Source organism: Dreissena polymorpha, chromosome 5 (assembly GCF_020536995.1).
Source record: "Dreissena polymorpha isolate Duluth1 chromosome 5, UMN_Dpol_1.0, whole genome shotgun sequence".
Classification (NCBI taxonomy): domain Eukaryota; kingdom Metazoa; phylum Mollusca; class Bivalvia; order Myida; family Dreissenidae; genus Dreissena; species Dreissena polymorpha.
In genome coordinates, this window is record NC_068359.1 from 82,750,548 (window position 1) to 82,770,367 (window position 19,820).

The 19,820-nt window shown below is 34.2% G+C and overlaps 2 protein-coding genes and 1 long non-coding RNA gene across 3 annotated transcripts in view; 2 read left to right on the forward strand and 1 right to left on the reverse strand.

Annotated features, from left to right (window-relative positions):
• LOC127881997 (polyamine-transporting ATPase 13A3-like) overlaps positions 1–19,820 on the reverse strand; it is a 563,467-nt gene that overhangs the window by 279,139 nt on the left and 264,508 nt on the right. The gene's annotated exons all lie outside the window — the stretch shown is intronic.
• LOC127881996 (protein dispatched homolog 3-like) overlaps positions 10,808–19,820 on the forward strand; it is a 52,218-nt gene continuing 43,205 nt past the window's right edge. The window contains exon 1 of the mRNA XM_052430330.1: positions 10,808–10,926. The gene's annotated coding sequence lies outside the window, so the exon portion shown is untranslated. The remainder of the gene's footprint in view (positions 10,927–19,820) is intronic.
• LOC127882023 (uncharacterized) overlaps positions 15,483–19,820 on the forward strand; it is a 51,652-nt gene continuing 47,314 nt past the window's right edge. The window contains exon 1 of the long non-coding RNA XR_008050379.1: positions 15,483–15,932. This is a non-coding gene — a long non-coding RNA (uncharacterized LOC127882023). The remainder of the gene's footprint in view (positions 15,933–19,820) is intronic.

A 19,820-nucleotide genomic window follows, 5' to 3' on the forward strand; every position in this document is an offset into this window, starting at 1 on the left:
CTGCTATGCGGTTTTGACTGTTCAGTTCTTATCTCAGAGTGTAACTGTAACTGAAAAACAAAACTGCAGTACTTGAATAAACGTTGAACACGCCCAATATTGCATCTGTTTATATAAAGAAGACAAAATAACAAATAAAAAGCAAATTTATTTGTTAAACCGCTGAATTATTTAAGCATGATAAATTCACAATTTTTTCCCAAATGAGCCATTTCATTGACACAAAAATTCCCAAAATGACCAATTTTGTCGATAAAAAATTCCCAATTTGGTCAGACTCCTTTTCCCAAAATAGGCAGAAAAAGCCCTGCTAGGAGGTAACAGGTTCGATCCACAATGCGGGCACGTTCTCTAGATCTCCCCATAGACAACAAGTACTGGTCCTAGTCTCAAGAAACGGACTTTAAAGCATTTTAAATAAACTATGGCTTTCTATGCAACTGAGCTAAAAAAATTGGTTTAAACTAATCCTGCAATGTTAACCTTTAAACAGTAATAATACAAAGGAAAACCTGTTGTTCCGGGCAGAAAGTGGGTGGATGTGTGATCACTTGTTTCATTATTTCCACTGTTAGGTGTGCAGGTCAACCGTGTTCAGCTTGTATGACCTGGGTGCTCTTGAAGGGGGACAGTAGCCTGCGCACTGCAAACTAGAACAAGATGAAATAGACTTTCCAGACATATTTTTTAGTTGAAAGTGTTGTTTTATGAATTTCAAACTATAATATTCCTATATTTTGCCATACATTCGTACATAAATGCATTGCTTGGACAATTTTTATTACTTTGATTAGTTTGTAAAATTATTTGGTATTTCTTAGATGATTTTAGTGCATAAATTTATGCAAGACATGACTTATGTAGGAAGATAGTCAGAAAATTTTGTATTTTAGAAATTCAGAGTATAACATAACCAAACTTTTTTTACCAAATAATTAGTTTTTAAATTTACGCAGTGCTAGGGAAAATTTTTGTTTACTACTTCAAATAGTCTGTACAATTGCCAGGGTTTTATATTGATTTAAGTGCGTAAAGTTACGCAGAGCTTGTCTTATGCTTTGAACAATTTTGTTTGTTTGAAAAGTTGGTAAAAATATCAGGTATTTTGTAGTTGCTAGTATTTTGCAGATTTTCATTGTTATTTATGCAGAGCTTGGCTTACGTAGAAAGATAGTTAGAACAAGACTATTGTAAGGAAATATTAGTCCCCTACCGGCTCCACCATTGTCAGAAATTCCACCATTTTCAGATTTAAAAAATATATATATTTGTTGCCATAGCAACCAGAATTTTATGATGTAGGAACAGAATGAAATGACATGCATATTGTCCATATTGCCATCTATCCATGTTTCAAGTTTCATGAAAAATTATAAAGAACTTTAAAAGTTATCGCAGGATCCAGAAAACCACCATTTCAGCAGTATTTTTAGTTTATTTGTTGCCATAGCAACTATAATTTTTGACTTAGGAACGAAATGAAATGACGTGCATAATGTCAATATTGACATCTATCCATGTTCCAAGTTTCATGAAAAAAATATTAAGAACTTTTAAAGTTATCGCAGGATCCAGAAAAGTGTGATGGACGGACGGATTGACAGACGGACTGACAGACGGAGCGCAAACCATAAGTCCCCTCCGGTGAAACCAGTAGGGGACTAAAAAATGTTGTATTTGTAAAATGCAAAGTATAACTCTACTGTTTTGTTTTACCATGAAGTTGTTTGTAAATTTACGCAGTGCTTGGGACAATTTTTGTTTACAACTTCAAATAGTCTGTAAAATTGCCAGGGTTTGATATTGATTTAAGTGCGTAAATTTACGCAGAGCTTGGCTTATGTAGAAGAGTTCTTTGCACAATTTTGTTTGCTTGAAAAGTTGGTAAAAACATCAGGTATTTTGATGTAGATTTTAAGTGCGTACATTTACGCAGAGCTTGTCTTGTGTAGAAAGATAGTTAGCTGACCTCTTTACAATAAAATTACGAACTGCTTTTGCAATAAATTAGTTAGTAAATTTACGCACTGCCACTGGAGAAATTGCCAGGGTTTTTATTTGATTTAAGCGCGTAAATTTATGAAGAGCCTGACTTATGCAGAAAGATCATATGTTTTAGTTAAAAGTGTTGTATATTTGAATTTCAAACTATAATGTTGCTATCTTTTGCCATAAATTAGTTTATTAATTTATGCAGTGCTTGAGACAATTTTTTGTTTACAACTATAAATAGTCTGTAAATTTGCAAGGGTTTTATATTGATTTAAGTGCGTAAATTTATGTTAAAAGATACTTCCCAAAAATACTGTATTAGTGAAATTCAAACTACCACACCACCTTTTTATAAATGTAATACTTCGTAAATGTACGCAGTGCTTGGGACACCTATTGCATAGTTCTTCGATTTCTTTGTAAAATGATAAGGGTTTTTATGATGATTTAAGTGAGAAAATTTATGCAGTGCTTGCATAAACCGACAACTGTATTTAGAAAAGTTTGTCAAAATGAAATTTATGGGCAATAAAATGTGAAATAAATCACTTTTTTTCATTTTGCAACAAATAAAAGGGAATATTGAGGGATATTTCCATATAAAATGCCAGTGAGTTAATAACCTTGACTTGCATATTTTACAGCCTTATTGCCTGATTTAAATAACATATGGTACATTTTCTACCGCACATAATGCAACAAACTTTGTCTTAAGGCTTGTCAGGTTTGATTGTGAGCAATTACATTATAATTAAGCTCTCTTTGTTAAATAATATTAATGTTGGGTAGTATTAAACACTTAAGACGCCTGACTTGCATATTTTATGGTCGAAAATTCACATTAAAACAAGAAAATAGCTCACATAAACATTTCTGCACGCTTTATTTTACAAATTTAAAAACACACGACGCTATTTATACATACACATATCAAGTGTGGCGAAAAATCAATAATTCCTAAAACTCAAATTGGAGCTCAGTTTGAAAGTCTATCGGTATATCCGAAAAGAGTTATGTCCGAAAATTAGTCTTACCCGCATGGTAATGTTTTTTTGCCCAATCTTGAAGAAACGAACGTCGACCCATTCACACTCTTTATTAGTGATGTTTTTCTCCAATTAAATACCAAAGTCATTGCAAAACAATATAAGACTTGCACTTTTTACGGGTCTTGCCCTTTTTACAGAGCCTAACGTAAAATTCACATGACCGGAACCGGAACTTGCATATTTTACGGGTCTTGCATCTTTTACGCTACACCGTTTATAGACCAGTTGAATGTTATTGTTTACATTCGGGATTTTCCGCGCATGCGCACTGGCTGGTTGGCAAAAAACACTGGTCACAGTAACGTAAAACATGTATACATGTCGTTTGTTTAGTCAATAAAACGATACAAAAATCGGAAATAAACATTAAAACTCTTAAATAATAGTGCACAGATATAATATTTAGTACCAATAAATGTATTTTCATAAATATTATTTCCTCTGTATAAAAATACGAATTAGTTATTAACATCAGAGTAAACGTGGTCGGAAGACTAAAAACTGGCAATCCAACAAAACAAAACAATAAATATTCTTTCCTATTCTTTGTGATTGTAAGATTTTGGTAAATTATATTTCAAAGATAATAACACATACATTAATTTGATTATAATTATAAGTGGTGTACATATTGTTATTGTTCATAAGCGAGCGCAGGGACCTATACAAACAATGTTTGTTTGTATAGGTCCCTGGCGAGCGAAAGTGTAATAGGGGCATTTAATCAAATATAAAACGAAGCCCTAAAAGCGGAATACATCACAATTTATAAACATTGTAGTAATTTTATTTTCCATGTAATGAATTACCGTTTCGTTTCCATCGAATGACAATATCATAAAGTTTAGCATACATATGAAAAACAAGAACTGCATATTAAGCAAATTAAACTGTCTTTGCGTGCATTCGCTTTACTGGTGATACGGAGTGATAACAAACTAGCATTTTATGATAAATAAATCTATATATTAATTTATTTTACGCAAGTATTTTTTACCCTTTTGTTGTTTGCTTGTTTTCATGATGTCATTTCGTACACTACAGAAACGTACAATCTTAACACGTTATAGCCGAGTTTACATTTGTCGGTACTCGTTAAATACGTTAATTGTGTAGAAATGAAATTGCACAATACATTGTATTTTTAATTTATAGTTATTAACACTCTATTATTATGAGTAAACAGGCTAATATATACATACGCTAATTCCTGTTAATCCATTTCGGACAAATATCTTCATTTTTTAAATATGTTAAAATATTTTATTAAAGCAACTGTTTCGTATTTTGGCTTTACAATTTTGCTTAGATGATCGCTCAATATGCCAAAAGATGACCATGAGGTATCATAAATTGTGTTTAATGACCAGACACTTGTATGCCACATGTGGTTTATGCAGGGGCCCAAGAATAGGTCCCTGGATTTATGACACCACGTGTTCTTTGTAATTGTTTGGACAGTATCCGATCATAACGAGATAATCGCTTTATGATGAACAAAGGTGCAATAAAACACCGGGATAAAAACGCTGAAACAAAGAGTGTCAAAATTTGGTGTGAATAATTAAATAAAAACAATTACATTTATCAAGAGAATTTATTTAATGTGTAACAAGGCAAGTTTTTACAGGCATAAATGTTCAAATCAGTTACTATATGTTGCGTACATAAAGTCGATCTATTTGCTGTTTGTTTACATCCTTATTTTTGTTCGTTCATTAAATTTGATTTATTATGAAAGAATTTCAATATCAGAGAATTTTTTATCTAAAAAATGGTCGCGAAGATGTGCCAAGTAGAGATTTTTATGGTAACCGCATACCGCGCTCGTATATATTGTGTTCCACTCCAGAGTTCGTTTATAGTAAAAACAAATAATAACAACAATATAATCGTTCCAAAAATGCATTTCCTTGCACGCTTATGTTTTATTCAGACATAGTTGGTAAAATTATATTTGATATATTGCATGATTATCAATAAAAACGATGATTATTTCAACCTTCTCTATATGGGCTTATATGAATTTCACATCTTTTTGCCAACCAGTGGGCGGAGTCTAATATTTGCAGGTGCGCGTGACGTCACTCGTCAACTGGTCTATAGACATAATATATATGCATAACCCACAACAGTACCTGTAATAAAAAGGCTGTATGAGTTGCAACACATAAAGAGCATTTTTGTTACTTGGCGCTAGATAATGAACATTTTTGCCGGATCGTTTGATGATACTTAACATAACTTGTTTACAAACACAAATTGATCCATATCGGTACTCGGATGTTTCACCCCCAAGACGTTTCCGCCCTCGTCGTTTCGCACCTGGTCGTTTCGTCCCCAATTAGCGCAATGTTCAAATGTAGAATGTTTTGTCACATATCATTATTGTGTAGTTTGTGCACCGATGGTATTTAAATAAAATGTGTAACAATTTAATTAGTGATAATTATATAATCATCAAAGAAAGTATCCTGAATCAATAATATATAGAGGATATTTGTTGGACTCGGTGGATTATCGATTTTAATTCACTCATGATCATAGAAAATAATATTTTCACGAGTGGCGCAGCCACGAGTGAAAATATATATTTTCTATGATCATGAGTGAATTAAAATCGATTTTCCACCGAATCCAACAAATTTTCTTTTTATTTTATGCTTTATTTTCAAAGTTTATATACACTGTTAAAGAGTTTAACTATAGAATTTCGCTGGGATAATGACGTCATTTCGTCAAAAAAATGACGTCATTTCACAGTAAACAGCGAAAATTATCGATAATTTTCACTGATAATTTTCACTGTTTGAAACAGTGAAATTATCAGTTTTAATTCACTGATATTTCTCTATAAACCACCGGAAAGCATAAAATAAAAGTATATCACGCATAAATCCGACAAAAGGTAGGTGATAAAAACAAGGAGTCACAATAAGTATATACATAAATGTAAAATGCATACAATCAAACAAAATTAATTGAGAGTTAGATGATGATTTTTTTTTATTGACTTGATAATCACAATCCAATAAATTCGAAACAGGTATCTTTTACAAGCAGTTCATCAAGCTGGTATACACATATGTATTTGAGGAAATTGACCGGTAATTTTTATAGCATGAGTATAAAATTAACAATGTATTCCATTCCTTCATAATGTTATTGTGATAAAACAGGTGTAAGTTATGGTAGCTAGAGCGCTTACTATTTGTAGAAACGAAATGTGAAAACATTTGGCGATCCTGATTTATTAAAAAATATATAAGTATTGCTTTATTGTTATATATAATAATTACGACTCATTCAGTTTATAACTGTGATTTGCTGTATATCCTTATTGTGTATTATGTATACTCGAATAAACGAAGTGATCTGTTATATTCACAAAAGAAGTTAATTGTAAAAAGTTAATGAAATGATAAGTTTTAGAACAATATCAGTGAAATGCAACAATTTGGTAAAACAAAATAAACTCTTTAAGGGTGATGGAATATATTATCGCTAATCAGATATGGTTTTAATGAATATAGAACTTCGGAACTCCTCATGTTTTTTTAACAGGTTTTTGTTTATTTACCTTTGAAGAAACTAGAACATATTTATGTACTGCAATTTCATATTTAATAAATAATAATTTAAGTCGTAAGACATTATTAAACATATTAAATGCGTTAAATTCCTTTGATTTACTTGACACATAACGTACAAATTGGTGCTTGGACAATATTCAATTAATGACACACGCTTTCAATTGTCAACCAAACAATTCAGTGCTCCCACAATGGGTATTTGATTAACAGTCTGAACAAGTGTCATAAGCATGCCACTCAATGCGGGTATCTTATATTTGAGAACAATATGCCGCTAATCCGATGTAAAATAGATAAAGATCGGCATATGGAGTGGCGGTTCTGAAATAGTCCTTTTATGAATGTCTAATATATTAAGTGTATTGACAAATATATGATTTAAATATGTTAATTTTCAAATACACATTTGTTTGCCAACAAGACTTTTGCGAAAAAATATAGTTTGATATAAAACTGTTCAAGGATACAAAAACGCAAATGAAACTGTGTGTACGAAGCATATTACAACCGTTTCTTTCATATTTCTGTCTTCCTAATTATTGAGTAATAGCGTATTATTAATTATTAAAATGAAATGACAAATAAACTTGTCTTTCTATGTTTTTGATTTACTTATAAAACGATATACATTTGAAATCCAAATAAACTTGTTTTTCTTTGTACTTGATTTACTTATAAAATGATATACGTTTACTTATTATAAAAAAAGTTATTATATAATCCAGCAATATAGTGTATGGATAATCTGATAAACAATACTTCCGTCATTGAACTGGTATTTCTCTTGAGGAATACAAAGCCGCTGTAAAGTCAGGATGCTAGCTTGACTTCGTATGCAGTCCTTATTCAAAGGAACAGACATGTAGAACAGAGGCCACCGATATTGATGCCGACTACGTACTTTTCTCCATGTTGCTTGTACGCTGTTATGCTTTCATTGTCGTTAAGTACTGAATGATCGTATGTGTTCATCACGTTGTTTTACACTGTTATTTTATGTCGAATAAAAAGATAAGAAAATTATTTCTTTTTTTTTGTTGCTTCTCTAGACTATACGTTAAATTATTGACGTGATAAATATCCTCTTATTCAAATCAAAATTGGGGGCGAAACGACGAGGGCGGAAACGTCTTGGGGGCGAAACAACTAGGATGCGAAAATACTTGGGCGCGAAACGTCTGGAATTCTCCATATCTACAAAACGCATGTTTATCAAAGACGATTCCCAACAGTTCAATTGGTTACAATGCAGTGAACATTTCTTTACATGCACCCGTAAAATAAGTTTAGTCTGTACACGAGGAAGAGATGAGAGTGAGTTTGATCTTTTTGTCTTCGGTTCTAAATCTACCCTCAATGTTTCATTCAGGTACGTAATCGCTTCTCTGCTCAGTCTGTATCGTGCGATGATTTCTTCGTCTCTTAATTCATCCAAAATATTCACACGTTCACGGAAAACCCTTTGCCTGCGTCTGTTTTGCTCGTTTACATCAAACAACGCGACAAAGTCCGCCATATTTACGAATATCGCAATATTTGCGAGTGCCAAGAGGTAGTCGTAACTTTTTAGGCAATATCGTTAGATTTAGGTAAGATAGGAATTTTTATAAGACACTGTAAAATCTTAAGAAAATCGTACGACGATCTTAGCCGTTTCTTACGATTATCTTTGGCGTACGATCGATGATAAGACGGGTCTCTGCTTAGACGTAAACACGTCTCTCTACTATAATGTCCTAACGTCTCTTGTATGATAAGTAAACATAGCAGTTATAAAATAGAAATATATCTTAACATCAAATTACAAAATATACAAGTGAATAGTTATATAGAGACCACACCATATTATAAAAAACCCTATTTTATCCAATTTAATTACGGTAATTTACATTTAAAGTGCATAAATTTGAATAGAATAAAGGGAGAAAACCTGTCCTATTACAGATTCAAACTGTACTACCGCTTAAATTCGAAATATATAACATAAGTGTTGTGTTGTCGGGCAAAATCCAATACCTAAGACTTCAGATAAAAGATGATTGTAATTGACTTAAAATATTTGTGGTTTAAATATTCTGTTCCAAGTCATTTACATTATATAAGTATAAATAAAAAAAAAGGAAAACAGTGATAGTGGATGCGCTATAACGCATACATGTGTTATTACGTTAACGTATAACGCGTTATACGGCGCATTAATGGCATGGAAAATAAAGTAAAAGATTTTTTTTAATTTAATATATTTGTTTCGGGAAATCCCCGCATTTTCATCACAGCTCACATTCTTTGTACCCTATATTTTATCGACAGCAAAAGTCATAAAAATATAATGAGAAAAGTGATGACACATATATATAGGATCTGGCACGAGTTGTCATATCATACCATATTTTATTAAACGATCGAGTTGAAGAAGTTCCTGGACGAGTTTAATAAAATACGATATGCTTCGTGTATCGTGTCTCGCGTTCAAATGTCGACGAACGAAACACAAAGCGACGCACGATATTTTGCGCGACAGTCGCGGCGACGCACGATATTTTGTTATTTAAATATCGCCCATATTATCCGAATCTAGTGTATCGCAGTCTAATTTCAGACCGCGACACACGACGCACGAAGCGATATTCCATATTTTGAGCGACAGTCGCGGCGACACGTGATATTTGTAATGTTCAAATATCGCTGTAATAATATCGCCTATCGACTGTCGCGTTTTCAAAAAATTAAGTGCGAATGTCGCCCTTTTATATGCGATATCTCGCCCTTTGAACACGGCCGTCGCACTTTATGAACGCCACCGTTACCCTTTTATATGCGAGATATCGCCTATCAAAGGGCGACGGTCGTGTTCATAAAGGAACAGTATAACAACTGTATTACTGAGGCGTCGGAGCTGGGGCGGCTGGGGCTTCGGCCGCCGCCCCAATATTTTTGGCAAAAAAAAATAAATTTCGGCAAAGGCCGTTTTTCTTTTTTTCATTTTAATACCCGTATATTTAAAAATATTTTTACCACGAAGCAGGGTTATCACGGTTTCGCGGTTATGACACGTGCATTGTTGATTGTCATAATCCGCCCGCGGTAATTTACGTATCAATTTTGTTGTTAATTTATCGGTCTCTTTTATAATGATAATCCATTTATTATTGATAAATTAAACCTGGGAATCTTTAATTGTCGGTATGATCTAAGCCTTTGCTTCTTTTTATTAGTATACAGGAAAGTATGACATGAAACAAATGTGCCGATATAGTCCTTAATTATCACACAATTAAAGATACCTCAAGATACCTGAATGAATTGTAATAAGTTAAAGTAAATCGAACATTCTAAAAAACTTATTTAATGTTTTTAACCACTTTTTTGTGTCATTTCAATATGTCTACTCCAAACCAACCAACGAACTTCAAATTTACAAAACGGAATTTCGGGAAAAAAATCCTGAAGAACGTTCTTTCAACCCACATGATCCCTATTAATATGTCGCCTGCTACGAGGAACCAACTGGGACATATAGAGATCACTTCTAACTCGTATGTCTGTCACAATTTTTGTCATTCAGAATATGCCTGCAATAGACGTGTGAAAGGTTAGATATCAGGCATAAAAACGCACCAGAATATGCCATTTGGTGCTAAAATTTTATACAAAAAACGAGGGAGGCCCCAGGACTCCCCCCCCCCCCCCCTAAAACGGGAGGGGGACGCCCCTCCCATTCCCACCCCCTCCGCCGCCCCAATGCCAATTTGCTTCCGACGCCCCTGTATTAGGACAGGAACAGTATTACGATGAGTCAATCTTAAGCAAAGATATATATTATTGATTAACTTTTTCACTTTTAACACTTTTACCTGCACTGACTGCGCACCTGTCGACAATACCCGAAATGGGAGTTAGACAGTATATATAGATAGATAGATTTTTTATCTTAAGCTGCGATCATTGTTATGAATTTTACTTTATTAGAAGCAGAGAGAATATGTCGTTTTGGTGGAATGATTGGAAGAGAACATATAATCTTTAAAATTATACGGGTTTTGCCAATTTTGATCTATCGGAAAGGCAAGACAAATGCTTTGAAATTTGGCAGTTTTATGAGACCGCATGGGAAAGGGAACTAGTGTAATCAAACCTTTTAAAAGTTTTGTGTTTTTCACGACAAAGATATATTTTGAACACCGCGCTATCTGTCAACAAAGAAAAAAGTCGCAATTTGTGATGCAAATTCTGCATTACATCTACGGACTCATATAATATCTTGAAGAAAGCACTGCTAAAATTAGTTCAGGGTATTGTTTTAAGTTGAAACGCTGTCACATTGACAGATGGCAATGTTTTTTTTGTAAAGTACCTAGCATGCCAAGGGTTTTCACTTACAAAAGTTGTCGCCTCTAAATGTCGTTGTGCATTGAAATAACTTGAAGTGTTTTCATAATAATTATAATAATAATAATTTATATTGCAACATGGCAATAGGCAAGTAAACATAATTGTCTCCTAGCTTCAATAATGTTACCACCAGCAACTGACCCTCTGGGTCGCTGGGAGTTGCAAGACTTAACAACCTTTTCATGTAAACTCACCACCTGCAGTGTCCATTCTATATCCTGCGATTAACTTTTTTTCCCCGAAGATTGCTCACATTTTCAGCATAAGTGAGAGAAAATATGCACTCATTATATCTGGGAGGTCTTGTAAACATCAAAGAGAAATATATCGACTTTGCCGAAAAGTTTGATCGAGTGCTGATTTGCGATTGTTAATTACATGTTTCACTATAACCAAGCTTAAGCCTGTTTAATGGTGGAGCGTCGTTGTGTTGGGCAATTCATATTGGCCATTGAAAATTGTTTATTTACAGTGTGTTCAATGGTCAACCACTCAAAGTTTCTTGCACATCCGCAATAACATTAACTATGCGTGTGGTTTTCTTGTAGCGAGACATCAAACCAGAAATCAGGGTCTTCCCCAGGCCATTTAAGCGCCCCTTGCCGGGTCGCTTGAATTTCTAAATCAGAGTCCCCGGGGCTCTTGAAATTTTCCGATCAGTGTATTCTTCAGTAAAAGAAGAAGGAGATTGTCCAAAAAAATCAAAGTAAATATTTACCAGAAAGAGATTGATAAAAACGGGATTATCGGGTAATAAATAGAAACTTGAAAAATAGTAAGTATACAGTAATAAAGTTGGGTTGAAACAGATGTATTGGGGAATCGTTCGAGTCGGGATTTTACTATCTGTGCGGAAAAGTTTTAAAACAATTAAACAATATAAAAAATATATATTTTTAAATGACTGGGGGATTTTTTTGAAGAGTCATAGCGCACCAAATGACGTCTTTTGACGCTGTTTTTCTTTGAGTTATAACGCACCACAGAACGTGAATTGACACGTTAAATTAAAAACCCACCCCGAACCCACCCCCGGTCGGCACCGGGGCGCCTGAACAAATTTCTGGGGAAGGCACTGGAAATGGAGAGTAATAATTGCAATAGACATCAGGCCAACTAAACTTACAAATTTGATTCACTGGACATATTTTATATACATGTGAACCTTAACAGTAATTAAACTTTTTTATAACTTCTATTTTCAATTTAACAAGTATTTTTCTATGGGGCATTCTTCTTCTATTTAGCAACATGGGCACATAAAAGTGCTCAAGAACACAAACGTTTGACATTTGTTCAAATTAATTTAGGCATAAATGTTGATATTAAAGCAAGATTATACGATTTTATCAAACATTTATTAATTTATATAAATTGTGTAAAAAACTTATTAAACATATATTTCAATATAAAATAAATAAAAGTTGAGAAGAACATGTGTAGAAAAATGCGAAATAAGCCAGCAGTGCTTTCCACAGGATTTTTTGTCAGGCTGATAGGGGTGGTTCTTTTTTTTTTTAATTTAACGCGTCAATTCACGTTCTGTAGTGCGTTATAACTCAAAGAAAAACAGTGTCAAAAGATGTCATTTAGTGCGCTATGACTCTTCAAGAAAATCCCCCAGTCATTTAAAAATATATATAATTTTGTATAATGTTTAATTGTTTTAAAACTTTCCCGAACGATTCCCCAATACATCTGTTTCAACCCGACTCTATTACTATATACTTAATACTATTCAAGTTTCTATTTATTACCCGATAATCCCGTTTATTCCGTTTTTATAAATCACTTTCTGGTAAATATTTATGATAAAAGCTCTCAATTATTTCTTTAACACAAACTTTGCCATTTTTCTATAGTATCAAATAAATTTTAAGTGACTATTTATAGATTTAATGAAATATTACCTCTGAACATGCGTCAATCCCCTGACGTGTTGTGTGCTTGTTAAAACGATACACGCACGCTTTCTATGCATAATTTTCATGCTCTTTTTATGTCCCCCACTATAGTAGTGGGGGACATATTGTTTTTGCCCTGTCTGTTGGTCTGTCTGTCTGTTTGCGCCAACTTTAACATTTTGCAATAACTTTTGCTATATTGAAGATAGCAACTTCATATTTGGCATGCATGTGTATCTCATGAAGCTGCACATTTTGAGTGGTGAAAGGTCAAGGTCATCCTTCAAGGTCAGAGGTCAAATATATGTGGCCAAAATCGCTCATTTTATGAATACTTTTGCAATATTGAAGATAGCAACTTGATATTTGGCATGCATGTGCATCTCATGGAGCTGCTCATTTTGAGTGGTGAAAGGTCAAGGTCAAGGTCATCCTTCAAGGTCAGAGGTCAAATATATGTGGCCCAAATCGCTTATATTATGAATACTTTTGCAATATTGAAGATAGCAACTTGATATTTGGCATGCATGTGTATCTCATGGAGCTGCACATTTTGAGTGGTGAAAGATCAAGGTCATAGTCATCCTTCACAAGGTCAAGGTCATCCTACAATGTCAAACATCATATAGGGGGACATTGTGTTTCACAAACACATCTTGTTAATTGAGAAAACGATTTGACACAAAATAAATGTGCACTGCTAATTTGAATGAAGAATATTTTAACGTTGCTGTAACATTAACATTCGGAAGTGTGTTTCGGATTAAAAACGTGTTAACATCGACATACTGGAATTGGTTTCGGATTACACATTTAATTATTCCCATTTGAGATTTCAACAAATATTGCGTTATGAATTCAACGATACTTTGTTTAAACACTTTATGAGTCAAATAAATGTTTTGACGGAATTATGCATGAAATTCACGTTGTCCACGAGGATTACGGCCAATTGCCATCATCAGTCTTCTAAGTATTCAGGGGTTGAAGAATCCACTCGACCACTCGCATATGCGAGTGAAGTTGACGGTCGGGCGAGTAAAATTTGTAAAATACTCGACAGACCGGGCGAGTGCTGTTTTTCAAGTTAAGAAATATAAATTCAGATCCAGAACTCCTTCCACATCAATACAAATTGCAAACAATTTTTTGAACGAACAAAAAATACGTTAAGTAAACGAAGAAACTGCACTTTCGTTTTGACCATGAAAAACTGTCGTCACGGGCACAGTAAAAATAAGTCTCGAAATCGGCTGCACTCTTTTCGTCGTTGTCAGTGCTCTTAGCTAATCGATTAAAAGTGAATAAAACTGGTAAATATATTGGTCATTCAGTGAATTTTAATGTAAATATCAATAAAACAATAATACATCACTGGTTAATTATAATACTTCTTATATTTAATTAAAAATAAACAGAAAAAAAATAATTATTTATAAACAGAATAATTCCGAATTTTGTGATCAGAAGCCTTAGGCAAAATTCACCATATTGTAACAGTTTGTCAATCAAGCGTGTCTTTCAGTAAAAGTTCGTCTGTAATATTAAAATGGAAAAGAGTTCTATTTTAAAATATCTGCAAGGTGGGTGGCGACAGGGAACAGAAAGAATTAGAAAGGTCGGCAAAATAAGAAGCGGAAAGAATTGAGGAAAGGAAAGAGGTGCAGAAAACGTAAGGAAAGCAAATATAATCCATCAGATAATGTAGATAATTTGTTTGCAGTTTAGTGTCACTATGTTAAGTAGGTTTAGAAGGTTCTGGTTGATCATAACTTTAAATATAGATATCTATTTTTTTAATGCAGGGCGAGTAGATTAAAGTGAAGGGCGAGTGGATTGTCAGGCCTACTCGCCCTGCAGGGCGAGTGGCTCTGGAAAAATTCTTCAACCCCTGGTATTGATTATCGGACGAAACATTTACAAGTGTTCGTAATTAATTCAACGAAAATTTTTTAAAGCACATTATGTGTCAAATAAATGTCAGAAAAACGAGGTGAATCAGTTCTATAAATAGACATGATGAAATATACATGTACTGGAAGTAAATTGTTATCGCATAATTGTAACCGGGAGTTATTTGCACAACTTACTCGCAATAAGTAGTTAATTGTTTACCACTTGCAATTAATTTCTCGTATTAATTATGAGTCATAGGTAACACTTGTTTACAGTAAAAAGGTGTGATGATGATGCCCGAAACCGTCTTTAATGTACTGTTCTTGTTACCGGTTTTATATTACGTAAATGCTACAACCTCTTGCTAATCAAGCTGCGATAAACTCTTACTTCATGCCTGACGTCAATCAAAAATAATGGTTGATAGTTAACCCCGTCCTCATAAGCATTTGCATAACCAATTGGACATTGAACATCACAGTTTAACTACTGGAAAGTTACCTAATACATCCCTGTCAGCATTTAAATGACTGTAATGTGGCTAGAATAATCGATACGCGCGTCATGCTATTCTCTTATCAGTGGATTATCCATTACCCCTTGTGGTGTTTATGGCGATAACTTGTGAAAGTAGGTACAGAGTGCTCTTAAAACAGGGAATATTAATACACTGATAGAGAAACCTTGATTTTTTTTGACAATCTCCACTTTCTTTTACTGAAAAATACACTGATCGGAAAATTTCAAGCGCCCCGGGGACTCTGATTTCGAAATTCAAGCGCCCCGGCGAGGGATCGTTAAATGGCCTGTGGAAAGCCCTGAGCTAGATATTTATGCCCCCCTTTGAAGAAGAGGGGGTTTATTGTTTTGCTCATGTCGGTCCGTCCATATATCCATCCACCAGATGGTTTCCGGATGATAACTCAAGAATGCTTAGGCCTAGGATCATGAAACTTCATTGGTACATTGATCATGACTCGCAGATGACCCCTATTGATTTTCAGGTCACTAGGTCAAAGGTCAAGGTCACGGTGACCCGAAATAGTAAAATGGTTTCCGGATGATAACTCAAGAATGCTTATGCCTAGGATCATGAAACTTCATAGGTACATTGATCATGACTCACAGTGGTTTTTCTGCCTACATGTATTTTGGGAAAAGGAGTCTGACCAAATTGGGAATTTTTTATCGACAAAATTGGCCATTTTGGGAATTTTTGCTTCAATGAAATGGCTCATTTGGGAAAAAATTGTGAATTTATCATGCTTAAATAATTCGGTGGTCTAACAAATAACTTTTTTTTTTCTTCTTTATATAAACAGATGCAACATTGGGCATGTTCTACGTTTATTCAAGTACTGCAGTTCTGTTTTTCAGTTACAGTTACACTCTGAGATAAGAAATGAACAGTCAAAACCTTAAAGCAGATATTTTTACCAAACCAAACACTGGTTAGTCACACAAGTTATAAGACACTTCATTCTTTAAAAAAAAAAAAATTTTTTTGTGGAAATTGGGAATTGTTTTTATAATTTTGGTTTGTAATCGGGTCTGTTTGCTTTGGGAGTGCCTCTGTTTTCCGAAGGCGCAGACAGTGCTGAAAAACCCCTGATGACTCGCAGATGACCCCTATTGATTTTCAGGTCACTAGGTCAAAGGTCACGGTGACCCGAAATAGTAAAAGGGTTTCCAGATGATAACTCAAGAACGCTTATGCCTAGGATTATGAAACTTCATAGATACATTGATCATGACTCGCAGATGAACCCTATTGATTTTCAGGTCACTAGGTCAAAGGTCAAGGTCATGGTGACCCGAAATAGTAAAATGGTTTCCGGTGATAACTCTAGAACGCTTATTCCTAGGATCATGAAACTTCATAGGTACATTGATCATTACTCGCAGATGACCCCTATTGATTTTCAGGTCACTAGGTCAAAGGTCAAGGTCACGGTGACCCGAAATAGTAAAATGGTTTCCGGATGATAACTCAAGAACGCTAACACTAACTAAAAAGACGAATGCTTCGCTTATTGTAGGAAAATATGTACAAAATATCTTTGTCACAATCGGCTCGGGGCGCTAATTTGTCTTTGCTGCATTTTATGAAATTCTTCTTCAATGTATAATATTTCTTGCCTATTTTGTGTTATTGTAACATATTTAACCAGGTTTTCCGAAGGAAAAAACTGGTTATTAGATTGGCGAATGCTGGCGGGCTGGCTGGCGGAATAAGCTTGTCCGGGCCATAACTATGTCGTTCATTGTCAGATTTTAAAATCATTTGGCACATTTGTTCACCATCATTGGACGGTGTGTCGCGCGAAATAATTACGTCGATATCTCCAAGGTCATGGTCACACTTTGAGTTCAAAGGTCAAAAATGGCCATAAATGAGCTTGTCCGAGCCATAACTATGTCGTTCATCGTCAGATTTTAAAATCATTTGGCACATTTGTTCACCATCATTGGACGGTGTGTCGCGCGAAATAATTACGTCGATATCTCCAAGGTCAAGGTCACACTTAGAGTTCAAAGGTCAAAAATGGCCATAAATGAGCTTGTCCTGGCCATAACTATGTCATTCATTGTGAGATTTTAAAATCATTTGGCACATTTGTTCACCATCATGGGACGGTGTGTCCCACGAAAGAATCACGTCAATATCTCCAATGTCAAGGTCGCCACGACTAAAAATAGATTTAAAAAAAAAAAAAACTTACAAAGGGGGTTAATTTTTTTTGGTCATTTCAAAAGTTCAGTTTGAGTTTTCTCCCTTTATCAGATTTTTTTTTCACAATGAAAACCTGGTTTTGTGACAATTTTGTCCCTTGTTTATCAATAGATTACAATTTAACACGTATAACAAATCGTATAATCTCGCTTTAAAAGATTTGATGAAATTAACATCCAATTCAGTTGGGGGTATTCCCACTGAACATCTGTACATCACCTGACCCAATTTGTGGCCAGTTCTTATGCTAGAATTTTGTATGCAACATTTTCTGAGAATCAGGAGAAAGTAAAAGTATTTTTTTTTAAAATAAATCATAGAAATAAAACTATATACTACTAATTATACTACTGCAGTTGTCTGTTTCATTTTGCAATTTATGAGTAAATTTAATTAAGAAGACCAATAAAATGTATGCAATATGGATAAATTTGGATTATTTTGTGTTGATGTAAGATTTTGAATGCAATTTTACCAGTTTTTTCTTCATTCTGGTTGTGTTTGTATTGTATTTCAACTGAAGTTATGTTAGTGCCCAAAACCACTTAGATACATATTTTGATGCATGCGTAGTCCATCAGAATTATGTATTTAATTAAAGACCTTTTTTACTACACTTGGAGACACTTCTGACGCATCACTTTTCAATCTTGAATATCTCAGTTACGAGTAAAGATATTGATTTAAAATTTTACATACGATCATTTGACTACGTTCTATGCAAGCTCACGATAAAATCATTCATCCATGACGATTGGACGCTTTAGCACGTGGGGTAGGTGTGGTTCTATATTTGTGCACATGAAAATGTTGAAACGCGATTTAATTCTAGTTTTATTTCAATTTAATTATTTAATGTGGGTTCTTACATAAGGAAAACATAAATTAATTTACAAAACAATATAGCTTGATGAATACATGTATTCAGGAGCGCAATCGCGCACTTTACATTTTACAGGCTACCTTTCCCACTTGCTAAAGCGTCCGATCGTCACGGATGAATGATTTTTTTGTTAGCTTGCACATACTGTAGTCAAATGATCACATGTGCAATTTTAAATAAAAATATTCACTCATTACTAAGATATGTAAGTTTTAAAGGGACTGTCCAACAGTCAAAAGCGTCGTTCGACGCGAATCGATATTTTGGGGAACTACGAGGATTGCTTATATAGCTAAAAAATACCTCCGCATTTGACGTGAGCGTGGATGGTCGAGTGGTTAAGTCGGGAGACATTTTACTCCATAACTCCATGACTCTAGGGGTCAGTGGTTCGAGCCCTGTGGAGGTTAAAGTTTTTTCGTCTTTTTTTAATTTGTATTCTTATTGTTTTACTGGAGATTTTTAGTTCAAATGTTGTAACTTTTCAATATAAAGCATTTTAAGCACTTAATGACAAGCTTTAATACATGCCAAAATCTGTTGGACAGTCCCTTTAAAAGTGTTGCATTGGAAAAATCACCAAGTGTAGTAAAAGGCGATATACATTTTATTCCAATTTAATTTCAATTTCATAATTCTAGGTAAGTTTTTACACAAGAACAACATAACATTAATTTAAGAAAAACATTATGGCTTGTATGAATATTCACGAGCGAATTTGCTCAATCGGCATGTTGCAAGCCGGTCAGTTATTAAGACGTGTAAGTTTATGCGTTTTATTTTCACATTGTTATTATTTAACATTGTACGAGTCTGCGAATTTGACTTTTGAAATGACGTTTTTAATTTGTTAAGTTTTACATTTTGTTGTTTTTCAATTTCAATTAAATTTTCAGGAGTTATCAGATACGTGTTGAATTATTCTTGGTCCAAATTTCAACACAATCTGATCAAAAATAAGGGAGCTATATTGATATGATTAAGTGATGCGTTAGAAGTGTCTCCAAGTGTAGATTCGATTTTTAAAGGCTTCATTTCCAATCCTTAGGTACTCTTGAGCAGCAAATAGCATGAAACCTGAACAGACAGAGTTACTTGCAGGCTGTTCTGGTTTTATGCTGTTTGCACATACCCATTTTCACTTTGCCTCTGAGTGGGAAAGGGTTAAGCAAAATATGTGGAGCGCATGAGTGTGACATCATCACAAGAGCCTCGTTCTTACTGTTAACAAAATTATCAAAACCAGGACAAGCTCGATATGAGGGAACTGTACGTTAACACTGTTGTACACTATAAACTTTTAACTGACAGCATAACAACAGGCCATCAGACAATTGGGTGAAACAATTATTGCTGCGTAACCGTTCACTTTAACGG